The 20785-nt window shown below is 40.3% G+C and overlaps 1 long non-coding RNA gene across 2 annotated transcripts in view; it reads left to right on the top strand.

The window, feature by feature from the left end:
- Nucleotides 1-20014, top strand: part of LOC137144674 (uncharacterized) — a 133300-nt gene extending 113286 nt beyond the window's left edge. For both annotated transcript variants that reach the window (XR_010917453.1, XR_010917454.1), the window contains 2 exons: nt 13130-13308; nt 19700-20014. This is a non-coding gene — a long non-coding RNA (uncharacterized lncRNA). The remainder of the gene's footprint in view (nt 1-13129; nt 13309-19699) is intronic.
- Nucleotides 20015-20785: the final 771 nt, after the last annotated feature.

Consider the following 20785-nt stretch of genomic DNA (forward strand, 5'->3'; position numbering starts at 1 on the left):
CACTTTCCTAATCTCATTGCTGCACAATAAAAGGAAAAAAGATGAAAAATAAATTTCAATGCAGAAGTATTTGCAAACCAAATGTGTAAACCTCATTTACAAACTAAAAATAAAAACAGATGCATAAATTTGGGGAAAAGGTGCAGGAAGGAAAGTGAAAAGTACTATTTAGTTCCAGAATTCCTTTACTTGTAAAACATTTTTATTCTAGTTCAGTTCCAGCCAAACCCAGTGTGATCAATTCTATAGTTCTATGATTGCACAAATTACATAATTGCTATCCAACATAGTAGTTGCTTATCCTTAGGCAGCGAGACACTACAGATTGTGTATTAATTGTCTCATTATTGCATGGCCTGTGTGTACTGTGGGATCTAAGACTTGTGGTGTTGTCATTCCAAGACTCAGTCCATCAATGTTCTACTAATGCACACTTTGTGGCATAAGGCTGCTGTTAAATATAGACCCTGACACCATAGGCAATTTTATATTTTAGAATGTTTTGTCATTAGATATTTCCTCTTGCTATGAAAATGTCACAAAGAAAGGATGAGGGGGAGTCGAAGGTGGAAGGAAAAAGATTGAACTTATTTTAATCTTTTTCAAGTATTTTCAGTTTTGCCACATATATTACTGTCTTTAAGACTACGTTGAAGCTTGTATTCTGTTGCTACAGTATTTTGGGAAATGACCCTTTTCAGCTAAGTGGCAATAGACACACCACTCTGAGTCAATGTGAATGAGGGTAAATTTGACACTTGAGAAATATCTACATTTCAGCTAAATGTCTTTTTTTAAGGCAGTTTTGTCTTTAATGATGGAAAAAGGACCCTTCATTTTAGGAAGAAAAATACCCCATTTTTCTTCTGAAAGGAAAACTCATCTTTCTGGAAACTTACACATTACCATTCATTGCAAACTTTACTATGCATTCTTTTTGACTGGAGGTTCCATGCTCTCTGGACAGGTTAGGTAATCTGGAAACAAGAACTATAAATACAGTCTTATGGGGTTTGAAACGTTGGCTATGGCAAATAGTTACAGGTCTGAGCAATTGTTATGGTGGAAGGATGGTTATGTGATTAAGCCTTGGACTTTGAGATGAGTGTTCAATTCTTAGCTTTGCCATAGGGGTTGTGTGAAGTGACACCTTGGCAAGCTACTTAATGTCTCTGTGCCTCTTTTTCTGTCAAATAAATACTTCCTTTCTTTCACACTTTTCTTTCTTAATCTATTAGATTGTAAGCTCTTTGGAGCTTATACTGTCTCTTGTAATATGTTTGTAAAGTGCTTAACTCAATGGAAGTCCTATCTTTGGTGATTGAGTGCTATTATTACACAAAGACAGTATAATAAACAGTGAGAATAAAACTTTCTGATGATATCAATATACAATATTATGTAGTTCATTTTTTATATTGAGTAACTGATAAGAGGCTCAATATAAAACCATATATGATAAATCTTTGCAGCTTTAAGTATACTGTATATGTGCAAAAAAAATTAAATCCAGTTTAAAAAATGTATCTTGACAAATTAAGACCCAGTCCTGTAAATAGATTCTTGTGTCTGTTAAGAATTCACTGATTTCAATGGAACTCTTTGAAAGCACAAAGATCTACCCAAACTGATCAAATTTCAGGATCAGGACCTTCATTATGAAAGTATCAATGAAGTATCAAATTTATAAGAATCAGATAATCTTTCACTAAGAAGACTACAATCAAAATCTTGATATGTCAATAATGTTTCAACCTAGAAATACCTTTAATTAAATGGGCTATAAAGTTTGCAAAATGGCTTTTCAAATTGTAACCAAAAATGGCACATGCATCCAAAAAACCTGCTAATGCAACTAATGAACATTATAAAAGATAGTTTGGCTTAATAGATGTCTAAGTGAAGCTGAAAAAGTATACTTAAATAGAGCAATAGAAGAAAGATTATCTAATTAAATTAATAATCTCATGTATTAAAAAAAAAAGCAATTAAACCCTGCAGGGGTGTAGTTAACAAGATATAATCAAGCCCCAGGGGTTTTATAAGGCACATGATACAGTCAAATGCTTTTAATCCCAAGAGTGTGATTATCTCATGATAACCAAAATCACTGGAGTTTCTCATTGCTTCTGAGTAACGTCTTCAAAGTGAGAGAAATCCATTTAATATTACGTAAAAATATCAAATTAGTATTTGAAGAACAATTTGCATTATTATTATTACTATCTTCCATGTAATGGGTCCGATAAATGCAGTGCCCTGCCAGAACTTTACATAACTACTATAAAGCTCACTGATCCTTCTCTGTTGTGCAAGCATTCAATAATTTATTGGGACCAGTCCCCTTTAAAAGGCCTCTTGTCCTTCAAATAAAGTGGCAGTGGGTACAGGAGTCCCATCCCATCACTGTCTTGACCCTTATGGTGAAAGGAAATTATCTGTCTCCAGTTTGAATATTTCAAAAAAATTGCAGCACAGATATGGCAGATCAGAATGACGCAGCACAGAATGGCAATCAAAGAGAGGAGCATCTAGAACAAAATCTACATACAGGAACAAAAACCCAAACAACCAGTCCAGACATAACAGAGAAAGTCCCTAAGTTTAGACACAGGTTGAACAACAAACACAACACAAAATGGAAGCCGTAATCTAAAATGGAGGAAGACCAGAGAAGAGCAACAAAAATGATTAAAGGTCTAGAAAACATGACCTATGAAAAAATGAGCTTGTTTAGTCTGGGTAAGAGAAGACTGAGAGGGGACATGATAGCAGTTTTCAAGAACATGTGAGTTTGTTACAAGGAGGAGGGGGGAAACTGTTCTCCTTTAATCTTTGAGGATAGGACAAAAAGCAATGATCTTAAATGGTTTAGGTTGGACATTAGGAAAATCTTCCTGTCAGGGTAGTTAAGCACTGTAATAAATTGCCGAGGGAGGTTTTTGGAATCTCCATCATTGAGGATTTTTATGCGCAAGTTAGACAAACACCTGTCAGAGATGGTCTAGATAATGCTTGGTCCTGCTATAAATGCAGGAGATCGTACTAGATGACCTCTCAAGGTCCCTTCCTATCCTTTGATTCTATGTTCAAGGCTAAATATCTTCAAGAGAATGTCAAGTCTAAGAAATGAAGTATGCTTATTTCCAGAAACGGAGTTTGGTTTGAATGATTAATCTGTGTATTTGCATTAAAGTGTGATCTTTTCATACCTCTACTTGAAGAAATCATACAATATAAACTGGGATTTTCCATATTACTTTACTTTGCATCTGAGCTGAAAAATGAATATTTGATTTGTAACTGGGGAGGTTTGGGTGCATACTGCCCAAAAAGATGACTATGAAATAGGAAAATCATATCCTGGTCCCTTTATTGTTCCATACCATTTCTTTTGTGTGGACTCTTGCATTACCCACTAGCATTTGCAGGGGGAAAAATAAAAGTCCCTTTGTACATTGTACATTTGTATGACACTCCCAACGTACAAGTTCTTCCACTATGGAGCCAGCTCCATGTAAGTTAGTGGAATAGTTACTCTGTGCAGCTAGTTACTTTTGAAGTCCCTTAAGAACTAAGATGCTTAAAGTATCAACGGTTCTGAGACATTTTTCCATTGTGCAACAAAAATCAGTGATGCAGGGTAGGGTAGGAGATGGGAGAGACACAGGCATAGAATTCAGCAAATGGAAGAACATTTGTCCCTTCTGGATCCTGATATCTAACTTTAGCTGGTCATTCCCCACTTCTGTGCAGCAGAGATGCTTGGGTGGAGCAACAGCAACCAGAAGCCAGTATTAGGTCTTTTCCTTCCATACCTTAAATGGGCAGAGAAAAGCAATTCAGGGGAATCTACTGCTGTAGCAGGAGTGGCTTATGATATTTGAAGTCATTTGGGAAGTGTGATGCTTAAAGGGTAATATGACTCATAGAGACATTAATAAAACAAACAAGCTTAACCAAGAAGCCACTATATTTGAAATTCTTCAGCAGTGTAAGATTATTCAATAGGGAAACTAGACAGTGAGATTTGAAGGAAGGAATGGACAAATAAATTAGTTTGATTAGAAATATTAAAGAGCGGCATCATCTTAAAAAAAAATCATGCATCTGTCTATAACTTTTTATTTTCACTCTTGGTTTAATTCACACCTAAGATTAAATGAGGGATTGTATAAAAAGATTTACTTTGTGCATTTGACAGCATGTAATATGTAACGTGTAGACACTGTGAGAGCTATAGAGATGACATATTTCTGCTAACAGTCATTTGAACTGCTTCTGCCATTTAGTCCTTTAGGGGATGACTTCAGATGACTGTAGATCAGGTCCTTAGTCCCCATTAATTTCAATGACACTACTCCAGTTGGTAAAGGCAAGCATGAGTGTATTAGATGAAATTAACTTGAATGGCCAAAATTCTGCAATTACTTGTAAAGGTTCTTTAAAGAGCAATGCCTGGTTCCTGGGAAGCCATTCTACCTCAAAAACTGACTATTTAGAGACCAAGCCCAAGAAAATTTCTCCTGTTGCTCATACCCCAAACCTTACATAGCTAAAAACTGACAACAACTCACTGTGGAGTGAAGTTGATTTATTTAATTTTAGAATTTGCAGGAGCATGATCACACCACGCTCACTGGGTCAGGGGAATGCATTCCCACTAGCCATGCTTGGGTCGACAATCAAAGCAGTGCACTGTGGGTAGCTATCCCACAGTGCAACTAGGCACAGAGGCTTTTGGGAATGTTGTCATCCTCCCATGATGCAATGTCCTCCCTCCCCCTCCCTTCTTGTCTCAACCAAATAGACTAACACTTTTTCATGACATTTTTGTAAACCCTGTCTCTGCTGTGCACACGCCATTAATGGAGAGGCACGGAGCCCACTCAGCTCTGCACTATCATTGTGAGCATCATAAACACTTTGCATCTTATCCTGCAGTGTTTTCAAGGGCGAGACAGGAGCCACAGCGCTGAAACGTGTGATGTTACTGAAGATGCCCTGCTACAAGCCATAGAACAAAATAATTCCCATTTGATGCTGGCTGTCATGCAGCAACTGCAGCTGGTGGAGCACTGCTTCTGGTCCTGGAAAACAAGCTGTGACTGGTGCGGATCATATCGTTATGAAGGTGTGGGATGACAAGAAGTGGCTGCAGAACTTGTGTATGTGAAAGGCCACTTTCTTGGAACTCTGTGCAGAGTTGTCCCCAGCCCTGAAACTCATGGAACACTCACTTGAGACCACCTCTGACTGTGGAGAAGTGGGTGGTCATCGCTGTATGGAAGCTAGCAATGCCAGACTGCTACTGGTCAGTTGGGAATCAATTTGGAGTTGGTAAATCCACCTTGGGAGCTGCTGTAATCCAAGTTTGCAGGCCATTAACAGACTTCTGCTAAGAAGGGGAGTGACTTTGGGAAATGTGCAGGACATAGTGGATGGGTTTTCTGCAATGGGATTCCCAAACTGTGGGGGAGTAATAGATGGCACGCATATCCTTATCTTAGCACTGGACCACCTAGCCACAGAGTATGTTAATCAAAAGGGATACTTCTCAATGTATTGCAGGCCTTTGTGGATCACAGGGGACGCTTCACTGACATCAACGTGTGGTAATCGAGAAAGGTGCATGACACACACATCTTTAGGAACTCAGGTCTGTTCAAAAAGATGCAGGTGGGCATTTTCTTTCCTGACCAAAAAATAAATATTGGTGAAGTTGAAATGCTAATAGTGATCCTGGGGGATCCTGCTTACCCCTTGTTCCCACGGGCTAATGAAGCCCTACATCAGGCACCTAGACAGCAAGAACAAACATTTCAATAATAGTCTCAGCAACTTGCAGAATGGTGGTGAAATGCGCATTTGGCCGTTTAAAGGCCCGATGTCTCTGTTTGCTCACTCAGTTAGACCTTAGTGAATGCATCATCCCAAGTCTTATTTCTGCATGCTGTGTGCTCCATAATATCTGTGAGACAAAGGGGAGAACTTCCCATTGGGTTGAGACATGGAAGCAGATTGTCTGGCTGCCAATTTTCAGCAGCCAGACAGCAGTGCAATGCTGAGAGCCAACAGCGGAGTGCTGAGCCTCAGGGAAGCCTTGAAAAATTGATTTTGCAGTGAGACCTAATGGTTCTGAAAATGGGAGTTCTGTCTTCCCTTCCCATCCCTCGTCCATTCCCCAGCACTACAGCACTGTGCATCTCCCCCACAGTGCTAATTCCCAGGGTCTCAATAAAGAAAGAGTAATGATCTTTAAAGGAGTACATTTTTGTTTGTTGTCTACAGTGGAGGGAAAGGAAGTTATTTTAACACTCTACATGCATTGTAATGGAGCTGTGAGGGGACACAGAAAAGTTTAAATGTGCAAATAGTACAGTCTCATCTCTTAAAGTGGCTGGAAGAGCCTCTTTCTGCTGCCCTCACCCAGCGTTGAGTCGAGCATGTACTGTACCCTGCTCAACCTCCTCCTCGATCGCCAAGTTCTCGAAAGCCCTCCATCTCATGCCCACAAACAAATCCCCAGGTATTGCTGGGCTGACCATGGAGTTCTACCGCGTGTTGTGGGATATCCTCTGCCCAGATCCGGCCGCCGTCTGGGCTGAGTCTGAAGGCAGCAGAGTGCTCCCCCTCTCATGCGGGCAGGCTATGCTCACCTTACTGCCCAAAAAGGGGTGCCTCTGCAACCTTTGGAATTGGCGTCCTGTCTCACTCCTCAGCATGGACTATAAAATCGTGGCCAAGACCATCTCGCCGAGACTGCGGTCTGTGCTGCAGGACATGGTCCATGCCGACCAGACCTACATTGTCCCAGGCTGCACCATCTTTGAAAACCTTTATTTGGTCCGGGACCTCCTGGAGCTCACATGTAGGGCTGGTCTGTCATTTGCCCTTCTGTCCCTGGACCAGGAGAAGGCGTTCAACAGGATGGAGCATGGGTATCTCCTGGGCACCCTGTAGGCATTAGGCTTTGGGCTCCATTTCATGGGCTTTCTACAGGTGCTGTATGCCTCTGCAGAGTGCCTGGTCAAGCTCAACTGGACCCTGACCGAACCAGTCAGCTTCAGGTGAGGAGTGCGTCAAAGCTGCCTGCTGTCGGGCCAGCTGTACACTCTTCCCATTGAGCCCTTCCACTGTCTCCTCTGCTGGAGGTTGACAGGGTTGGTGCTCCATGAGCCAGAGCTGAAGCTGGTCCTGTCAGCGTATGCAGACGATGTACTTGCGGATGTACTTCTTGCGGTCCAGGACTGGTTGGAGGCCTGCCTGGACATCTACTTAGCAGCCTCCTCTGTCCTGGTCAACTGGGTCAAGAGCTCTGGCCTGATGGTAGGGGCCGGGTGGTGGGTGAGCTCCCTCCCACCCATGCTTCAAGCCATCTGGTGGAGTGCAGGTCCACTGCTCTATCTCGGCATTTGCGTTTCAGCCACCCACTCTGCAGGATAGATGGCAAGTTTTGGAGGGTAGGGTATCTGAGCGACTGCTCAACCAGTTAGTCGTGTCCATGCTCTGGCATCAGCTCAACACCCTGGTCCTGACCCCAAGCTTCCTGGCCCACCTCCAGAAGACAATTCTGGAGTTCTTTTGGCCAGGACTGCACTGGTTCTATGCAGGGATCCTGAGTCTCCCCCTGGAGGACCCCCCCCACCACAGCCAGGTCCATACCTTCCGTCTCCAGGCCCTGCAGAGATTCCTTTATAGTGCAGGTACTCTGGCATGGAGCCACTTGGCGCACACCTCCGAGGGCTCCAATACAACTGGCAGCTCTTTTATCTCCATCTGAGAGGTTTTCTGTGAGACCTATCCAAACTGCCGGTCATCTATCAGGATCTCCTCCCGTTGCGACCATCACTGAAGCCCCTGCTACACAACCTCCAACTCCATGTGCAGGTGGTGGAGACCGCCTCAGTGTGACTGAGGTTAGTCCTGGCAGGAGTCAACAAGATCAGAGATCTCCTGGACTACGACCCAGGGGACTGGGGACTCACAGTCAGTCCTTTTTCAAACTGCGCTGAGGGACCATCTGTACACTCTTGTGCTCCACACCCTCCACTTCCTCGCCCTTGTGTCCCACCTAGACACTAAAGGGCAGGACCTGGTATCACCTGTGGAGGGCAAAGACTCCTGGTGGGCCAGTCTCTATTCCATCTTGACTCCACAGCCCACCGGGGACATCAGTTGGTGGCTCCTTCAGAGAGCTGTGAGCACGGGCGTGTACTTGGCATGGTTCACCCCTTGTCCCGACACCTGCCTTTTCTGTGGTGTGAGGGAGACCCTGGTGCACATCTATCATGAGTGTGCCAGGCTCCAGCCCCTGTTCCGGCTCCTCCAAAACCTCTTGTTGAGGTTCTGGCTGCACTTTTCCCTGTATCTGTTCCTCTATGCATACCTCATCCGTGGTCCCACAAAATCATGTGTGAAGGGAAAAGAAGATGGGGGTCTCTGTTTTTGCTGAGAACTGGTTTTTAGAAATGGCTGTAAAAGCCTGAGATGGAAACTGTATTTTTAACAGTTATTTAATCTTAGAATGTTCTGAAGTTATAAAATAGTTAAGAGGCCTAGACGCCAGCAGGGATGGAATGCAGAGAAAGACCTTGTAACTTAGATAAGGAAAGTTGAATATACTGAACTAGAAAATTCCTAGATAACAGGTTTTTTTAGTATGTATGACCATGGAAACTGTGACGTATAAAGACTTGTTTGTGTGAAGCTATAACAGCTTTTAGATTTTTATGTTGAGTCGCCCCTTGCATAAGGAACCACCTTCTTTACGTAAAGAATATACTTTGACTTTGCTAATCTGTTGTTTGGCTTATTCTGGACTATCCGCTGGGCAACGGACTCTTCATCAGCCTCCTCCTAGCCCTGGTCAAAGTGGCCATCTACAAGACCAGGGAGGGGAGGTTGACTGAGGGGGAGCTCTGCAACTGTGGGTCCTATTTCCATTCCTCAATCCGTTCACGCATGTGGGCAAAGTTCCTCTGGGCAACGTCCACTGGCTCCCTAGATACCTTCCGGGAGCAGTGGGCGCTGTCTGGGGTTCTCTGCTCAGTATCCCCTTCCAGTTTCCTTTTTGTGTGACCCTGTGACCCCCATGCCGGTTCTTGTTCTTTCATTAGCTGTCCTGCGTCCTGGGTCCAGTAACCTCTCCCCTTAGTGCGCCTTCCCACTTCCTGGAACATAAATAGGACCACTCTCCTATTGTCCTCTGCCCTTGCTATATCACAAGGGAGAATGGATTCCCCAGTTTCCTGGCCCCTGTTTTCCTCCTCATCCACAGAGTTCTCCTCATTCATCCTGGATTCCCCTGAGGTATCTAAGCTCTGTGGTGGTATAGTGGTGGGATCACTGCTGAGAATCACATGCAGCTCCTCATAAAAGTGGCATGTCTTTGGTGATGAGCCAGAATGACTATTCATTCACCTCCTGATTTTTCTGATACACCTGCCTCAGCTCTTTGATTTTAACGCAGCACTGCTACACGTCCCGCTTGCGCCCCTTTTCCAACATGCTGTGCGATATCTTTTCATAAATAGCTAAATTCCTTTTGCTGGATCAGAGAACAGCCAGAATAGACTCTTTGCCCCACAGAGCAATGAGATCCAAGAACTCAAGTCGACTCTAGGCTGGAGCGCATTTGGGGCAAGCAGTTGCCATGATTAGTTCTGTTGGCAAGCTCTCTACACACTGACAAAACAGGAAATGGGATTTCAAAATTTCCTGGGGCTTGAAGTGAGGGGCTGTTTCCTGTGTATGTGGCCGCAGGGCAGCAGAGTGTAAATATGCAGAGCAGTCACAGCAGAGCATCGTGGGATAACTCATGGAGGCCAATTACGTTGAATTACGCTGCACTCAACCTACACTGCCACTCATTCGACCCAAATTCAATTTCAGCCCTAAGCCACTTGCAGAGGTGGTTTTATTACATCGAATTTTCCCACGATTTAAGTCAACGGAACTGACCAGCCAGTGAAGATGCATACATTATGTGGTCGATGGAAACTGCATTCCGTGGACCTACCTTCGCAGTGTAGACCAGGCCTCACACATTTCTTTCAATACTTAAACTTGTTTCAACACTAAGAAAAGAACTTATAAGACTGTGTGTTACAGCACCACCTGGTGATGGCTTTCATATGAAGAGCTAATCTCAAAGACTGAAGAACTAAGGTTCAGAGCAATCTAATAAATTTGAATTAAGGTCCCTGATCCTGTAAACTAATTGAGACTACTCAAGTACAGAAAGTTAAACCTGCATGTAAGTGTTTGCAGAATTAGTGCCTAAATTCAGTGAAAGATAACCTAAAACAATAGTAACAGGAAATGGGTGAAAATCATCTATTTATTTCTTTAAGAAGACTGCATGTATCATAATGTACATTACAGTTTAAGAGTAGTAAAAGGTACATAAAAATAAATGTAAATATTAACAAAACAGAAGATATTGTAAAGTTACAAGGTGGACAAGAAATGTATATTATGCAGGTATTTTGAATAAAGTGAGATTTACACTTAATATGGAAAAACTTTGCTGTACCAAAAATAAATATTACATCATCAGAGGTATCTGATTTAAGGAGACCATATTGTCTTTAAAAAAGTCCAACACTTCTTTAATGCAGCCAGATCCATTACACAGGGGTGCCCATCTCCTCTGGAGCAGGTGACAAGCTGCACTACCCTCAAGAATGCTCTCTTGCTTTCCATTTCCCCAGGCACTGACAAACCATACATGTCAGCAGCAGAATTAGGCCCTGCCATGAATTCCGTTGAATGGTTTTTCTTTCAGCTGGTATTTTTCCTTTAATAGGCTTTAGATCAGCCCCTAGTGTGGAAGGAAACTCCATCACACAGGGAATAAATTTTTAGAAAAGGTGAAACTATTAAACCGAGTACAAGAAAGAGGAAACAAACTGAAAATGTGTGTGGTAAAACTTCCATACCCCATTTGTTACACAGTTCTTCTGTATTATATGCCACACTTTCTCATAATTTAACACATGCATTACAATGCGAAGATTATGCAGTGAGAACCCAGTTAGTTTTGCTGCTCAGCACTAGTCCTTACATCATTGTCATACATAGAAGTGTGCTCTTAAAGTCCATATTTGGATTTAGATCAGATACTGAAAATGGAGGCTAAGAGAAAAGAAATTAACTGACCTCAGAAACTAAACCAAAGAAGCACAGATTGCCTATCCCCTTGTGCCTGATTTTAACAACGCACGTGCATAGTATCCATTTCATTAATTCAAATATTGACATATGCTGCTCTACACAGATAAGTCCCTGGTAGGAATATTTGCTGAACTTCCATTAACTTCATAACAATGTGACCACAAACTGAAGGATTCAGTGTTACATGCTGAATCAATTGCTTATTATAAAGCCATTTATTTTCTATTTACCAAAATAATTGAGTGTTTTTCCTATATTGGTTGTGTCCTCTGCGCAAGTTACCTGCTTCCACCATTTGCCTATTGGGAAAGAATGAGAGATCACATAACAGAAGTCCACACAAAGCTCTCTTTGTTTTCTATGGGGGTGAGTTATCATAGAAAAGGGTTTGTATCATACAATGTAAAAGCAATTTTTGTGAGCAGCTTGTGGAATCATTCTAAAAAATTCTCCCTTACACGTATGCGTGCATGTGTATTGCGTGCACGTGCAGTGTGTGAATCACAATTACCACCCAGAGTAAGGCTATGGCAGTCAGTGAAGACTCGCTCAGTCGATCCAGAAATCGACATATTAAGACCACCTTCACAAGTGGTGTAGCGCTGCATTGACGGGAACATGGTTCCCGTCGGCCCAGTGCAGTGAAGACGGCGCGCAGAAGAGAAGCAGAGAAGTCAACGGGAGTTACGTAAAGAACTTGCGTAGCTTGCATAACTCCGGTCAACTGCTGCTGAATCTTGGAGGTAAGTGTAGACAGGGTCTCTGTTATCAGTGACCGGCATGGTTTTGGTTACACCAATGCAAGTAGTGCAAATTAGAAGCTTAAAAAACATGTTTGCTACCTGAAACTACAGGTTCAAATCTCAGCAGCATTGATTCAATCTTTGATCTGTCTGAGGTAAATAAATTGAGTGACATGTAATTTAATGTGTGACCATCTTTAGGACAATTATTACAGTCTCACTTGCTCAGTGTGGACATTAAAAATCACATGCCATTTTTCATACCTGTTTGGTGGCCTATATTTCTTGTTCATCTATTGCATAGGATACTGTGGGATGTTTCAGGGTTTATTTTTATCCTGTGCCTCACAGGTAACTAGTTTTCAAGTGTGGTGTATCCTGTGGAATCCAAGGCACCATAAAAATGTAAGTTATCTTTATCCAGCTAGTACTACAAGTTAAAATAAGAGTTAGACTTGAACATTTTAAGATTATAGACAAAATATTTCAGGTTATATTTAGGCCAGTTTTGTTCTCTTATACCTTTCTCAAGGGAGTCACTTTCTCCTGCAACCAGCTTGCAGTTTTGTGACATAAAGGAATGGGGTGAGACTCACGCTGCAAGCTTTATTATTACACCTTGCTGAAATGTCAGCATTTAAGGTTATTCTCCTTACTCCTTTCTATCTAATGAATGTTGAACTGTGGTACATTCTCATTCTCTACCTTTTTAGATAGCTATCAGATTTATTCATTTCAGGGAAATGTGCTGGAACTTATCAGGGATCAGAAGTTACCAGTATGATCAGATAGATCAGATAGGGCATTGGTCCTGTTTATTGAGTAGCTATGAAATGCATTCCTTTTGTTAGAATACCAGTTAAAATCTATATGTGGAGAGAGACAAACTATAGGGACAAAAAGTTTTTGTTCTCAATGGGAATTTCATCTGAGATACAAATTCAAGATTAGTCTTCTGATGTGTAGTATGTTAATGAATAGTTACTGTATCCCTGTTTTAACTGAAAAAAAACATTTTATGAGAAGATTTTACTTAAAACATTAAGCAGCACATTTATTATTTTAACATTACTATTCATGGGACACATTACCCTGCACACAATCTTATTTTGTCAGTATCTTAAAAGGCTGCAGCAGAAGAAAACCGTGATCTTAATTTGACCAAAAGTAACTGTAAACAATTCTTCATTTATTTTTTGACAACACAGGAAAAAATATTTTGTAAATCACAGCCTTCCTGGAATCCTGCCTGATTTCTAAAGATAATATAGACCAGACAGTACTGCATCCCCTGTACTCAAAAAGGACAAAAGAAACTTGCCTGAAAGAGACCTTCAGAAATATGGAGCCATAGCTTTCTGTGTCTGTGCCAGCCATGTTTGGAAAGGTGAGATGAGGAGAAGATTGTTCTGCATGCCATAAAGCTCTCCCTAGTGCAGCCAGAAAATTGGCTTCAGACTGCCTCCAGCACGCCACTGGTGCTGTGTGGCTCTTTCTATGGGCTGCGGCTAAATGTCACACTCCAGCCCTAAATTCAGAAAAGGAGATGGGATTGGGGGAGATACAAGTATGTGCTGGTGAAGGGATTTTAGATGTTCCAGCAACATAAGAGAAACTTTTCACCGAGTGAGGGGTTTGCTCTGTAAAGATCACTCCTCTATTAATGTGTACCATTCATAGCAAAGAAGGAAACCAAGTGCTGTACTTAAATAGCACATCATATTCTGCTTTCAGTTACTCTGAATAGTGCCACAGTTACTCTGGATTTACATCGTTTTATATAGCAGCTGAATTTGGCCAGGAGATTCTGACAGAAACCTAGCCCAGTTGTTTGGGTTATAACTCAATAGCTACTATTTGCAGAGCTTGGTCTCCTCAAAAAACTTTTCCTCTCTATCACTCTAGCCCCTGGTTTGTATTATTATCATTCCTTAGTTTACTTATGAGTGCCTGATTATGCCTTCCATCACCAGCTATCCTTCATTGCTCCATCCTCTCTGCCTGCGTGAGACCAGAGGAGGTAGTAAACTCCCTGCTTTCTGGAAATCAAGTAGTGTGCCTGCACCCTGTCATAGAGGCATACAGAATCTTGCTTTCTGAGTTAAGCAAACCTGATTTTCTTCACTTCCTGAAATCACAGGAATGATTGCCTTCATAAGGACTGTGGAACTGGGTCAGTGAAATATCCTTTACACCTTCTTCATAGTTCTTCCAGCTTTTCAAGAATCTTGCCATAATATAGTGACCAAGATTATGTGCTCTACTCTAGGAGTGAGGTATATTTTTTTCAATTATCAGAAAGCTATTCATTTTATTCTTTATTCATTTATTCATATACATTCTTTGATAATTTTAAGTAGGCCTTTTTGTGTAGTGTCCACAGAATATTGCAAATGATTATCAAAAGTAGATTGGTACAAGAATAGCCTCCGGGGTTATCACGGGCATCATCATGAGAGCTCAAAAATCCCACCTTCTTTGCTTTTTCTCATTGAAGCAAAATGTTATGTTGTGAAAATTCACAGGGATTCTTGTTCGGTTTTTGTGTGACTCTGCTGAATAAATGCCATCCATGAAGAGTAGCCATTCCTTGGATTTAGCTAAATCAGCTCCTTAAAATAAATAAAGTCCCTAATATCAATATTTTACACTGAAGAAGTGCATAAATTTAAAAAAACAAAACAAAAAACAACAACAACCAAACAAACAAACAAACAAACAAAAACCGACCACCACCACCCCATCCAGCCAACCAAAGAAATTAAAAGACACTGTTGGACTTTCTTTGCCCTAAACCTGAGAAATCCAGACTGGGACAGAGAGCAGGAGCCCAATGACATTGCCAGCTCCACCATTTCCAGCTAAATCTCAAATACTACCTTTGATGTGAGGCTTTCTCATCTCCCCTCACCCTGTTGTATGTTCTTTTCCTTCCTCACCTTATTTTTTCTCTTTCATATCCCTCTCCTTTTGCCTTCTGTTTAGTAAGAGTCTAGCTTAGTCCACCCAAGACTGTATATTTTGTAATACATTGATGTAAGCCTGTGACCTGAGAGGCAGTTCGAAGCGATGCCTTTTAAATTCCTGGTGCTGGTACAATTTTGCCAGGTCTCAGAGTGGCTAATAAGACTATGTGATGCCTGTTTTTCTCCAGCAGTGAGGGTGCAAGTAAAAGTCAACACTAGAAACAAAAGGTGCATTTTCTGTTTTTGCCAGCTCCAGCCAATCTCAACTTGTTAATCTTTTTCTCAAAAAGGACAATTGTCATCTAAGGGGATTTTTCCTTCTAAAGACTCTCTATAGCCAAAGGGAAAAGGAACAAAGGACGTTGTTAAAATGAAAACCATACTTAATACTTTATATTTCACATGTTTTAATTGTTTTTCCTTCATTTTCTGTAACATTAATAAAAAGTTAGATAATATTTTAATGATATATTTTTAATAGATTCATAGATTCCAAGGCCAGAAGGGACCATTGTGATCATCTAGTATGACCTCTTCTATAACATAGACCATAGAACTCTCTCAAAATAATTCCTAGAGCATGTATTTTAGAAAAACATCCAGTCTTTGTCCGTGATGGTCCTTGATAAGTTGTCCCAATGGTTAAATATTCTCATTCTAAAAAAAATTACATCTTATTTTCAGTCGGAATTTGTCTAGCGTCAACTTCCTGTCATTTGGATCATGTTATACCTTTCTTTGCTAGATTAAAGAGTCCATTATTAAATATATGTTCCCCATATAGGTATATATAGACTGTAGTCAAGTCACCTCTTAAACTTCTCTCTGTGGAACTAAGCAGTCTGAAGTCTCTCAAATCCTGAGTCTTGTTTAAAACTGTTTTAACGTTGCTCAGTGATAGGGTCAAGTTCACACCTTTGACACTTTGGGACCATTTATTTCATCTAAACTAATACAACAATGCTCAGACAGAACCTGAGGAGTTTAGTCAATGGTGGATAATGCAATAACGAAGACATAATCAATAGAGCTCTCGTATCTTAGCATAGTGTGTTTGATTTAAGAAGCTCCCAATAACTGAGTTATAAAAACATCTTCCCAGAATCTACACAGGAAAATGGCTGATCAGTTTATAGCAGTGTGACTACTGGCCCTATATTTCTCAAAGTGAGAACATATATATTCTGCCAGTTCAGTGCTCTTGAAGACCCCCATGCACTTATCCATTGTTTTCTCCTCCCCATCTCAAGTATGACTCCATTTTCCAACTGGGGAAGGCTGGATAAAGGAAAATAATGACTGGAGTTCTAACTCTCAGCCAAAAAGGTCACTTAAAAGCAACATGAGCTTATCCATCCTGGCTGCACGGGAACACATGAGTTGCAGAAGCAGTGCCTCATCTAGCTTGGCAACTCAGATGGTGAAAGACCATCTGGAAATGAAACCCAATCTCTTGTAACATAGACCATGAATTTCAGGGCTAGTGTGCTGACCGAAATGCAATCCTTTAGTATGCCCTATGTATACAAAGAATCATAAACCATGGAAATGCCCTTCCTATTCTATTACATTCAACTCCTCAAACCTACTGTTTAAATATGAAAAAGTTAACATTCTTTTATTCAAAGTTTAGAAAATGTTGTATTTCAGTTCTAATCACTGTTCATAAAAACAAATCTTCAAATATTTATCATGCATTTTCATTCCCAGACCAAAAGTTCTAGCCATTGCTGCATAATTTACACGTTTAAATGTGTGACATCCTGAAGAGCAAATGTGTGCAGTTTACTTATTTATTGTCTTCAAGAAAGCAGCATATGAAAGAACAATGAGGTGGGGTAGAACTTTAAAATTGCATTCTCATTAGTACTTTGCTGGAAATGCACACAAAAATTAACTGGAATTGACAATGACTTTTCTAATCCAACTCCTAGGTAGATTGTAGCTGTTTATGTGCTAACTAAGGGCCTAATCCCTTATGGTACTGCAATGATATCTGTACAAAATATGCCTTATGGGGTACCATAAGTGATTATTGGGTATCATATGACGTACCTATGTGCCTTTAGTTAGCACATAGGCAACACCAATCCACCTAGGAGTTGGATTTAGAAAAGGCAATGAGGTTAATGAGAGACTTTCCAATGACTTCAGTGGGGTTTAGTCGGGCTTCTACTTAATGGCTGTCTTAGATCAGTTCAAGGATTTTAGAAAGGGCAGCTGCCTTTCAAAATTTGTTATTGGGGCATGTGCAATGCAGTCTAGGCACGGGATCAGTTGCCTCCAAATCAGTGATATGTTCCTGTGGAAGAGCAATTCCATTAAATTCATATCTGTAAGTGACATATAGAACAGGGATGAAAATATATTTATTTTATTCTAATATTTTCCCTCTTTCAAGTGGAGCAGTTTCCCAGATGCTCCAGTGGCAGAACCAACACTTTAACCAGGGGAGCTTTATTCAAAACAGAAATATATTTGTCAGAAGCCTGCTGGGTCATAAAGAAAATCAGATTGCAACAAAATGCATAAACGCTCTGATTTGCTTTGTTGAACTGCTTCTTGTCAGGTAACAGGTAGCAAATTGTCTGTGAACCTCAGTGAAAAAAAGTCAGGGAGCATTTGTCAATTGCTACCTCATCAAGAAAATATTCGTAGACAATGAGAGAACAAATAACATCTGTTCAAATGAATGATTTATGAAACTGGAACACCTCATGCCTGGGTGTGTGCTGCATTTATACAATCTGAGCCCAAAGCAGAGCAAAATCAAATACCACATGCAGCAGCTGTTCCATGACACTGCCTCCTCTGAGAACCACCTTTTCCCCAGCCTGTTGTTCTAATAGGGGTAGGGGCACTACTGTGTAGTCACACATCTTTTTATAGGAATTCTGGCTATCAACTTTCTCCCCACCCCAAGATTCCCTTTGTTCCTCTCCGGGTCACACAGCCCAGAAGATCATTTAGGTCTTTGAAAACCATTGCCAAATGAATTCACATATCAGTGAAAGACTGACTCAAAAAATGGTAATCTGTCTGTCAAATGAATTTTATATTCAAAGAAAATCAGACACTTATGACTTAAGGACATGTTTCTACTTACACATGTGCTTAGCAATAAGCATGTGAGTAGTCCCACTGACTTCATAAAATCTTCAACACACGTATAAGAGTTTGCAAGCCTGAGCCAGTTGTCCTCCCCTTGTCCCCTTTCCTACACACCAAAATATAATTTACACACAAATCAATCTTGTTCAATTTTAGCATCTGCATTTTGGAATGTAACAATGAAGCAAGGATTGAAATACATAGAGTGTGGAATGCATGGTGCTTTGAGACAGTGATGATGAGCAAAAGAGGTGTAAATGTTATATGAGTAAGGAAGTTTTTTAACACAAAGCCTGGGACTTAGACCCTTTTTAATAACTTACTGTTCAACAAAATAAAATAATAAGCAAAAAAACCCAGCATTAACTTGTGGAACAAAGTGAGCTTGATTCAAAAGTGGAGGTCCAAGTATGTGTGGGTGTGGAGTGGGTGTGATTTTAATACTTACTTTCTTCTTATTATTATTCTTTCTAGCCAATAAGGAAGACTTCTTCCATAGCCACATATTCTGTTACTGGTTTATATCAAGATTGAAACGTGGAATTTAAGACAACACTGTGATGAGACTTTTTTTTTTTTAAAAGCAAAGTAAAAAAAAATTAATTTGGCCATTTTTTTAACAAGATTTTAAAAATAGAAGTTTTATAGTCTCATAATATTACAGATTAGCCCGTTATGTGGTTTGATTATTTTCAGTATTTGAGAAAGAAAAAATAATGTATGAAAATTAGCTATTTGCAAACAAAAATAATCCCTAAAGAGAAATACTGCTTTTATTAAATGGAACATGGTACAATATTAACTCTCTATTTCTGGCTGTCTGGTAACTAATTACCTGGAAAGGGTTAGATTGCTGCCTTATAATTAAAAAAGGACAGCATATAGATGTGCTGCCCCAGAAGCATAACAGGAACTGTGATGATCACACTCGTACCAATTTCCTTCTTGCTCCTGTGGAGGCGGGAAGCTGTATAAGTCATTTTATTCTATTTTTATTTTATTTTATTTTATTTTATTTGCATGAACTTTGAATCAGTCTCATAGTGCATAGTGATATGTGTTGAAATGTCATAGAATATTTATACATCAAATTATACCACACATACTCAACTGGTGTTTGAATCCCTGTCAGTACATATGGAAATCATCATAAAACATACAACATTTTTTCCCTGGGTCCCACTTTTTTTGGTGTATGAATGTCTTAAATAAGAGCAATGCCGTTTGTTTAGAACAATCAGACTAGATTATTTACAAGCTCTACCCTGATGAAAGCATGGGAGTGAAGGGGCAGAATAGATCAGGTGGGTTCCCGTTTCTATCAACAGGTATCCCTGGAAGAAGTTAGAACTTTTCATTACCCTCCCATGTTCTACAGGGATGGAGGTAGAGGGGACAGTGGCTGTACCATATGAACTGCAGCGGAAGTAGAGTTCATACCTCTACAATTCTTTCAATTACACAAGTGATATCCATGACTCCTCTTTTTCCTCAATCTTTTACATCCATTTCTGTCATTAGTAGAGTGGAACAATAGATGTCCGTTTGGACAACAGTAGTGGAATAAACTGAGTGACACCCCTTGAGAATGAGGAAAGGCATGGCTGGAGGTGATCATTAATGTTATTTTTGAAAGTAACTAAGATGTGTAGTCCATGGGTTGATATGTGCTATGAATATCTCCTTGTGCCCTATCCACAGATGATGATGAGTCTATTACATTACTGAGCTGCAGAGCCTGGCTGTTAAGTTCAAACTGTGGAGAATCATGCTTCTAGCTATGGAGATTTCTGGTGTCAAACAAAATGGCAGCCATCGCTCTTGGACATGTGACAGTTTGTTTTTATGTTATGTCTTTCTCTTGCTGTGTGTGTACAGTGTCTAACACCCTGCTTTGGGACTTCTGGAATTTCTTGTATGATATAATGAATAATTGGAAAGAAAAATATTCGTTTTCCCTAAAATGCTACGACTCCCCATCTTTGTTAAGTAATAAAAAATATTTTTTCTCTAACAGAAAAATTCCAAATTCAGTCTCTCAAAAAGCTATTGATAGTAAGCTGTGCAGAAATAGTTTAATTGTTCCTGTACAACCTATTGGTAAAAGATTTAGGCCATGTCTATGCGATGTCTACAGTGGCACAGCTAGGGCCCTGTAGTTATGCCATTGTATTGCAGTAACATAGAGGCTTCCTACAGTGACAGAAGGGTTTTTTCTGTCACTGTAGGCAATTCACCTCCCCAAGTGGTGGTAGCTAGGTCAAAAGAAGCATTCTTCCATGGATAGATGCCTCTACATTTGAGATTAGGTTTGCATAGCAACAGAGCTAAAAAATGTGACTTTTTCACATCCTTGAGCAAAGTAGCTATGATGATCTGAATTTTAAAGTGTGGACCAGTCCTTATTTCAATGCTTTTCTTTCACTCATTTTCATCTACACATAAGGATCAGTCAGCAATGAAACTTGTAAGCCATAGAAAAAGTGTACAAAAGGTCAATGAGTCAATTCAGTGTGTCAGGATACATTTAATGTATTATTAGAGAGCTTCAAAGTGCAAACTGCAGAGTGATCTGGTGAGATAATAGAATTGGGCAGAATTCAGTCAAATGAGTCTATACTTAACAAATGTATGCACCTTCACCAAGGATAAGGAAATAAATATCCTATGTAAAAGTCAAGGGCATACACCAATCTTTAGAGCATTAAGTGAGAGAGAGACTTTGGGCTGCATGTACACAAAGACAAGTATTGTTCTTGGATATAAACATAGGGTGATCAAATGTGA

This window comes from Emydura macquarii, unplaced genomic scaffold (genome assembly GCF_026122565.2).
Source record: "Emydura macquarii macquarii isolate MOO-44397 ecotype Brisbane River unplaced genomic scaffold, CSIRO-AGI_Emac_v2 contig_3477, whole genome shotgun sequence".
Taxonomy (NCBI): Eukaryota; Metazoa; Chordata; order Testudines; family Chelidae; genus Emydura; species Emydura macquarii.